The 8,917-nt window shown below is 35.0% G+C and overlaps 1 long non-coding RNA gene across 1 annotated transcript; it reads right to left on the minus strand.

Moving 5' to 3' along the window:
• Window positions 1–3,103: 3,103 nt before the first annotated feature.
• On the minus strand, window positions 3,104–3,741 carry LOC138862278 (uncharacterized). The gene is made up of 2 exons (XR_011398677.1): window positions 3,460–3,741; window positions 3,104–3,207 (listed from the first exon to the last, which is right to left on the minus strand). It is a non-coding gene; the product is annotated as an uncharacterized lncRNA (long non-coding RNA).
• Between the last annotated feature and the right edge of the window lie 5,176 nt (window positions 3,742–8,917).

Here is an 8,917-nt window from a genome sequence, read left to right on the forward strand (position 1 = left end):
TTAAAGGACAAAAGAAACCAAATAAAACTTCTCATCATTTCTTACTTCAAGGTAGAAATCAATATAAATTATATATCACCTACTAATCAATACAGATTATATTCCACCAACCTATTTCACTTTTATCCAATGTTAAAAGAAGAAAGAACAGGTAAATCACCGAACGTGGTAATTGTTTCCTGACTAAATCCCTCGTGATTTGAAGAGAATGCAAAACTCCAGTTACATATCAAACCCTTTCCGTTGAAAAAAAAAAAAATAATAATAATAATAAAAATTCACCTACGGCGCCTGTAAAAAAAAGCATAGATCATATTATGCGGAATTAAAACTTTATTTGCGTGTATACAGTTATAGGAAAATATCTATGTATGCGTGGATTGGCTGTGGACTGAGGCATCCCTTGTATCTATTCCAAGGTAAAGTCATCACTGTTACACACACACACACACAGACATATACACATACATAATACATACACATGTATATACATAACATAATATAAGAAAACATATTTGAGAAAGAATATTGTTTATTTAGTTATTTTAGTGGTCCGTGGATACAGTGACGAAAGTACTCGCTGGTGACAGTTCCAGTAGTATCAATGGATAGTTTGAGAAGTAAGTTATTAGAGTGAAGAGTAAGAGAGGGAAATCGTAAAGTTTAAAAGAAGGGAAATGATATGCTTAAATAAGTCCTAGGAAAAATCATGGAAAGCATAGTTAAGAAAAAATATCTCACATAGGTTATACCATGCGGGTGTTTTATCAGTCAATCAACCATCAGTTTTTTTTTTTTTTTATCGATCTGTTTGTGTATAACATTTTTCTCCTTAACATTAATGATCTCTATTAATTTCTTTATCGGCCAAGAAGTGTGGGAGATAAGCATCCAATCTCTCCCCTTTATTTTCTAATACTATCGTCCTAAACTGAGAACTTCGCTTTCACTTTCTCTCGTTAAGTGCATGTATTACCTGTATAGTTTGAGCAAATATATGTCGTAAAATGCAGGATTTATATAGTATGAAAAATATTTATGTGATACACACTCATATACAGACCAATATGCATGAATATATTCTTGTGTATCATATGTGTGTGTATCTATATATGTGTGTGTATATAGATTAGATATGCATCTATATATATATATATACTCACACACACATACACGCACACACACACACGTGTATATGTGTATTTTTATATGTAGAGGAAATATATTTTTCATATATTCCAATTTATCATATTATATTTTAATCAGTTTTTGTATCGTTGTCATAGAGCGTTTTTCAAATGCCAAATTTATTTAAATGTAGGCCTATTCTTACTGTCTTTAGTGTACCGTTAAATCTTTTGGGTAGCGTAACCTAACGGTCTTTGAGGCTCATGAGTGTGAGGATGAATTAATTCATCTGTTGAGTGTACCTATTACTATAACCATTAATATTTTATTCAGTCGGCCAAGAAGTGTGGGAGATAAGCATCCAATCTCTCCCCTTTATTTTCTAATACTATCGTTCTAAACTGAGAACTTCGCTTTCACTTTCTCTCGTTAAGTGCATGTATAACCTGTATAGTTTGAGCAAATATATATGTCGTAAAATGCAGGATTTATATAGTATGAAAAATATTTATGTGATACTCATATACAGACCAATATGTAGGAATATATTCTTGTGTATGCCTATTACTATAACGGTCACAGAAACATTTTAACCATTAATATTTTATTCAATAAAACAATGAACAAATGGCATATCATTCTGTAAATCTTAGCAATACACATAATAATTGAAATAAGCAATATTCGCAAATAATTCAATTCATATCTCAGGTTATTTCTATATACCCTCCCTTTTCCTATTAATTAGAAATCAAATTATATTAATAAGTAAAATAAAAATATACGTGAAACGAAATCGAGACCCTCACGCCCAGTCTATCACTATGCTTTCCATGATTTTTCCTAGGACTTATATAAGCATATCATTTCCCTTCTTTTAAACTTTACGATTTCCCTCTCTTACTCTTCACTCTAATAACTTACTTCTCAAACTATCCATTGATACTACTGGAACTGTCACCAGCGAGTACTTTCGTCACTGTATCCACGGACCACTAAAATAACTAAATAAACAATAGATATTCTTTCTCAAATATGTTTTGTTATATTATGTTCTGTATATACATGTGTATGTATGTATGCATGTGTATATGTCTGTGTGTGTGTGTGTGTAACAGTGATGACTTTACCTTGGAATACATACAAGGGATGCCTCAATCGACAGCCAATCCACGCATACATAGATATTTTCCTGTAACTGTATACACGCAAATAAAGTTTTAATTCAGCATAAAATGACCTATGCCATTTTTTTTACAGGCGCCGTAGGTAAAGTTTTTTTTTTTTTTTTTTCAACGGAAAGGGTTTGATATGTAACTGGAGTTTTGCATTCTCTTCAAATCACGAGGGATTTAGTCAGGAAACAATTACCACGTTCGGTGATTTACCTGTTCTTTCTTCTTTTAACATTGGATAAAAGTGAAATAGGTTGGTGGAATATAATCTGTATTGATTAGTAGGTGATATATAATTTATATTGATTTCTACCTTGAAGTAAGAAATGATGAGAAGTTTTATTTGGTTTCTTTTGTCCTTTAAGAACTGTGGGCTGATTGTCAAGATAATGCTACCCACATAGCACGATACGGATCAAGCATGAAGGAGAAGGAAGATGCTGATCAAGATTGTATATGTGCGGTTTCGAGTGAAATGAACGTTGAAAATATGGAACTTGGTGAACTGTGTAGTGAAGTGACAAATGAACGTGAAGGTTATAGCCCTATGCATTCATTTTCGCATTATTCCTTTGTGTGTTTATTTAATGTGTATGTACTTCGTATAGTACATAGTACATGGTATTACGTCTTTCCATGCCACACATCAGGTGCAAAATCCTCTCATTCAAAAACGGTGTCTTAACTGTGCCGGTAAACACTCACTATAATAATCATCATCACAACAACATGCATTGTCGTTGGTGGTTTATTCGGCTATAACTTCATAACAAGCCAAAATGGTCAGCGAAACTACCGTAGCAACTACAAGCATTTATTCAGATTCAGGAGAACTGGTAGAGGGCCGTGATCAGCTGTTCAAGGTGACGAAAGGCAGGTCTCAGGCATCGCTTGGTTTGGGGAACTGTTCAGAAGAAAAAAAAATGTTATTGAATTTTGTTCCTATCAATCGCTTATTAGCTTGTCTATTTGATATTTGATTGACTTTTACAGTGTCAAATTCTTCTCTCTCTCAATTTAGTATATCTGTGTGTGTATTGTAGTGTGCGTGTATGCATATATTTGAATGTGCTTATGCATGAATATACATACCTCATGGATATTCATAAATATTTATATGTATGCATTCAAAATCAAGTCACAGTGATTCACTTACTCCTAAAGATATTCGCCGAGACCTTCGAGTTCACCACCCTCAGGGAGAGGGAGAGGGAGAGGATGAGCCTCAGGGAGAGGGAGAGGGAGAGGACCAGCCTCAGGGAGAGGGAGAGGGAGAGGAAGAGGAAGGGCCTCCGATGAAACCATGTTGCACAACAGAGCAACTGCAAGCAACTGCAAAAGCATCTTAATGCCAGTCTGTTTCATGGTAGAGGGGAATGCTGTTCAACTCTTCTGCCTTCGCAAACACCACGAGTCAAGTGTGGCTGTTGGAGAAAGCTTCCGGCTTTTTATGTGTCGTCCTTTGCTTCCCTTCTCTGGCGATGAGTTGCCACTTTTCTTATTTCTTGCTTTGTGTCTAGAACTGTCTTTCCAGCATCCTTATGCAGGATATCCTATGCAGGGAACAGTGTGAGACTGCTTTGTTATTTAGTCATTAAAGAATCAATGCAATGGGAATAGGCGAGAAAATATCAAATAAAAGGAGACAATTTCATCTTCGAGATCAATCATTTCATGTCGCTGATATAAGTAATCATCGTGTTTAGTATTCACAAACACAGATTAATTAGCATGATTTCCTAACAGGGACTCCAAACAATGGAAGACTGCTTTCCCAATATATATATATATATATATATATATATATATATATAAACTGATCAAAACCTGGCGTAAATTCCTTAGATAAAAAAAGGCATACACGCACACACTCATGTACATGTACCCACACACATACACAAGTGTTTTCACACATTTACAAACAAGCCCATACACACGCATATACAAACACATGTACATGTACTTATAAACCTATGTCTTGTTTACAGAAATATAGAATTAAGTATATCAATCCATTTCCTCTCTTAACTAAGTATTACAGAACCAATTTCAATCTCTCTTGCTCTCACTGTCTCTATCAACTTGTCTGTTTCTTTTTCTCTCTCCCTCGCTGGCTGCTTTTGTGTCTTTGTCTGTATTTCAGTTTCTTTTCACCTCCATCGCCACTGCTGATATCATTCTCTACTGTTTCAGATACGTGTACTGATCTACAAGTTTCCCTTATACGTACATTCCACTCTCAATGTCTAACACACATTTAATCGTAACCTGTATATCTTCCCACTTTCAAGTTTCGCAGGTCTAGCTTCTCATTTCTAATTTCCAACTTCACAGATATACTTTTTACACATACATATGTCCATACAAGATATGTTCCATTTATTATAACGACCATTTGGAGCTCACGCCAGTTATATGCCAAGGGTCAAACATCGCCCCATCCTTACGCTAAATCTATAATTACCGCTTAACCATTATCTCACATGTTTTGCAGTATCCCTCGGGTGACCTCGGAAAAAATATCTCGCATAGGTTATACCATGCGGGTGTTTTATCAGTAAATCTACCATCAATTTTTGATCGATCTGTTTGTGTATAACACTTTTCTCCTTATCTTTAATGATCGCTATCAATTTCTTTATCGGCCAAGAAGTGTGGGAGATAAGCATCCAATCTCTCCCCTTTATTTTCTAATACTATCGTTCTAAACTGAGAACTTCGCTTTCACTTTCTCTCGTTAAGTGCATGTATAACCTGTATAGTTTGAGCAAATATATATGTCGTAAAATGCAGGATTTATATAGTATGAAAAATATTTATGTGATACTCATATACAGACCAATATGTAGGAATATATTCTTGTGTATGCCTATTACTATAACGGTCACAGAAACATTTTAACCATTAATATTTTATTCAATAAAACAATGAACAAATGGCATATCATTCTGTAAATCTTAGCAATACACATAATAATTGAAATATGCAATATTCGCAAATAATTCAATTCATATCTCAGGTTATTTCTATATACCCTCCCTTTTCCTATTAATTAGAAATCAAATTATATTAATAAGTAAAATAAAAATATACGTGAAACGAAATCGAGACCCTCACGCCCAGTCTATCACTATGCTTTCCATGATTTTTCCTAGGACTTATATAAGCATATCATTTCCCTTCTTTTAAACTTTACGATTTCCCTCTCTTACTCTTCACTCTAATAACTTACTTCTCAAACTATCCATTGATACTACTGGAACTGTCACCAGCGAGTACTTTCGTCACTGTATCCACGGACCACTAAAATAACTAAATAAACAATAGATATTCTTTCTCAAATATGTTTTGTTATATTATGTTCTGTATATACATGTGTATGTATGTATGCATGTGTATATGTCTGTGTGTGTGTGTGTGTAACAGTGATGACTTTACCTTGGAATACATACAAGGGATGCCTCAATCGACAGCCAATCCACGCATACATAGATATTTTCCTGTAACTGTATACACGCAAATAAAGTTTTAATTCAGCATAAAATGACCTATGCCATTTTTTTTTACAGGCGCCGTAGGTAAAGTTTTTTTTTTTTTTTTTAACGGAAAGGGTTTGATATGTAACTGGAGTTTTGCATTCTCTTCAAATCACGAGGGATTTAGTCAGGAAACAATTACCACGTTCGGTGATTTACCTGTTCTTTCTTCTTTTAACATTGGATAAAAGTGAAATAGGTTGGTGGAATATAATCTGTATTGATTAGTAGGTGATATATAATTTATATTGATTTCTACCTTGAAGTAAGAAATGATGAGAAGTTTTATTTGGTTTCTTTTGTCCTTTAAGAACTGTGGGCTGATTGTCAAGATAATGCTACCCACATAGCACGATACGGATCAAGCATGAAGGAGAAGGAAGATGCTGATCAAGATTGTATATGTGCGGTTTCGAGTGAAATGAACGTTGAAAATATGGAACTTGGTGAACTGTGTAGTGAAGTGACAAATGAACGTGAAGGTTATAGCCCTATGCATTCATTTTCGCATTATTCCTTTGTGTGTTTATTTAATGTGTATGTACTTCGTATAGTACATAGTACATGGTATTACGTCTTTCCATGCCACACATCAGGTGCAAAATCCTCTCATTCAAAAACGGTGTCTTAACTGTGCCGGTAAACACTCACTATAATAATCATCATCACAACAACATGCATTGTCGTTGGTGGTTTATTCGGCTATAACTTCATAACAAGCCAAAATGGTCAGCGAAACTACCGTAGCAACTACAAGCATTTATTCAGATTCAGGAGAACTGGTAGAGGGCCGTGATCAGCTGTTCAAGGTGACGAAAGGCAGGTCTCAGGCATCGCTTGGTTTGGGGAACTGTTCAGAAGAAAAAAAAATGTTATTGAATTTTGTTCCTATCAATCGCTTATTAGCTTGTCTATTTGATATTTGATTGACTTTTACAGTGTCAAATTCTTCTCTCTCTCAATTTAGTATATCTGTGTGTGTATTGTAGTGTGCGTGTATGCATATATTTGAATGTGCTTATGCATGAATATACATACCTCATGGATATTCATAAATATTTATATGTATGCATTCAAAATCAAGTCACAGTGATTCACTTACTCCTAAAGATATTCGCCGAGACCTTCGAGTTCACCACCCCCAGGGAGAGGGAGAGGGAGAGGATGAGCCTCAGGGAGAGGGAGAGGGAGAGGACCAGCCTCAGGGAGAGGGAGAGGGAGAGGAAGAGGAAGGGCCTCCGATGAAACCATGTTGCACAACAGAGCAACTGCAAGCAACTGCAAAAGCATCTTAATGCCAGTCTGTTTCATGGTAGAGGGGAATGCTGTTCAACTCTTCTGCCTTCGCAAACACCACGAGTCAAGTGTGGCTGTTGGAGAAAGCTTCCGGCTTTTTATGTGTCGTCCTTTGCTTCCCTTCTCTGGCGATGAGTTGCCACTTTTCTTATTTCTTGCTTTGTGTCTAGAACTGTCTTTCCAGCATCCTTATGCAGGATATCCTATGCAGGGAACAGTGTGAGACTGCTTTGTTATTTAGTCATTAAAGAATCAATGCAATGGGAATAGGCGAGAAAATATCAAATAAAAGGAGACAATTTCATCTTCGAGATCAATCATTTCATGTCGCTGATATAAGTAATCATCGTGTTTAGTATTCACAAACACAGATTAATTAGCATGATTTCCTAACAGGGACTCCAAACAATGGAAGACTGCTTTCCCAATATATATATATATATATATATATATATATATATATATATATATATATATATAAACTGATCAAAACCTGGCGTAAATTCCTTAGATAAAAAAAGGCATACACGCACACACTCATGTACATGTACCCACACACATACACAAGTGTTTTCACACATTTACAAACAAGCCCATACACACGCATATACAAACACATGTACATGTACTTATAAACCTATGTCTTGTTTACAGAAATATAGAATTAAGTATATCAATCCATTTCCTCTCTTAACTAAGTATTACAGAACCAATTTCAATCTCTCTTGCTCTCACTGTCTCTATCAACTTGTCTGTTTCTTTTTCTCTCTCCCTCGCTGGCTGCTTTTGTGTCTTTGTCTGTATTTCAGTTTCTTTTCACCTCCATCGCCACTGCTGATATCATTCTCTACTGTTTCAGATACGTGTACTGATCTACAAGTTTCCCTTATACGTACATTCCACTCTCAATGTCTAACACACATTTAATCGTAACCTGTATATCTTCCCACTTTCAAGTTTCGCAGGTCTAGCTTCTCATTTCTAATTTCCAACTTCACAGATATACTTTTTACACATACATATGTCCATACAAGATATGTTCCATTTATTATAACGACCATTTGGAGCTCACGCCAGTTATATGCCAAGGGTCAAACATCGCCCCATCCTTACGCTAAATCTATAATTACCGCTTAACCATTATCTCACATGTTTTGCAGTATCCCTCGGGTGACCTCGGAAAAAATATCTCGCATAGGTTATACCATGCGGGTGTTTTATCAGTAAATCTACCATCAATTTTTGATCGATCTGTTTGTGTATAACACTTTTCTCCTTATCTTTAATGATCGCTATCAATTTCTTTATCGGCCAAGAAGTGTGGGAGATAAGCATCCAATCTCTCCCCTTTATTTTCTAATACTATCGTTCTAAACTGAGAACTTCGCTTTCACTTTCTCTCGTTAAGTGCATGTATAACCTGTATAGTTTGAGCAAATATATGTCGTAAAATGCAGGATTTATATAGTATGAAAAATATTTATGTGATACTCATATACAGACCAATATGTAGGAATATATTCTTGTGTATGCCTATTACTATAACGGTCACAGAAACATTTTAACCATTAATATTTTATTCAATAAAACAATGAACAAATGGCATATCATTCTGTAAATCTTAGCAATACACATAATAATTGAAATAAGCAATATTCGCAAATAATTCAATTCATATCTCAGGTTATTTCTATATACCCTCCCTTTTCCTATTAATTAGAAATCAAATTATATTAATAAGTAAAATAAAAATATACGTGAAACGAAATCGAGACCCTCACG

The sequence above is a fragment of the Penaeus vannamei genome, chromosome 8 (assembly GCF_042767895.1).
Source record: "Penaeus vannamei isolate JL-2024 chromosome 8, ASM4276789v1, whole genome shotgun sequence".
NCBI lineage: Eukaryota > Metazoa > Arthropoda > Malacostraca > Decapoda > Penaeidae > Penaeus > Penaeus vannamei.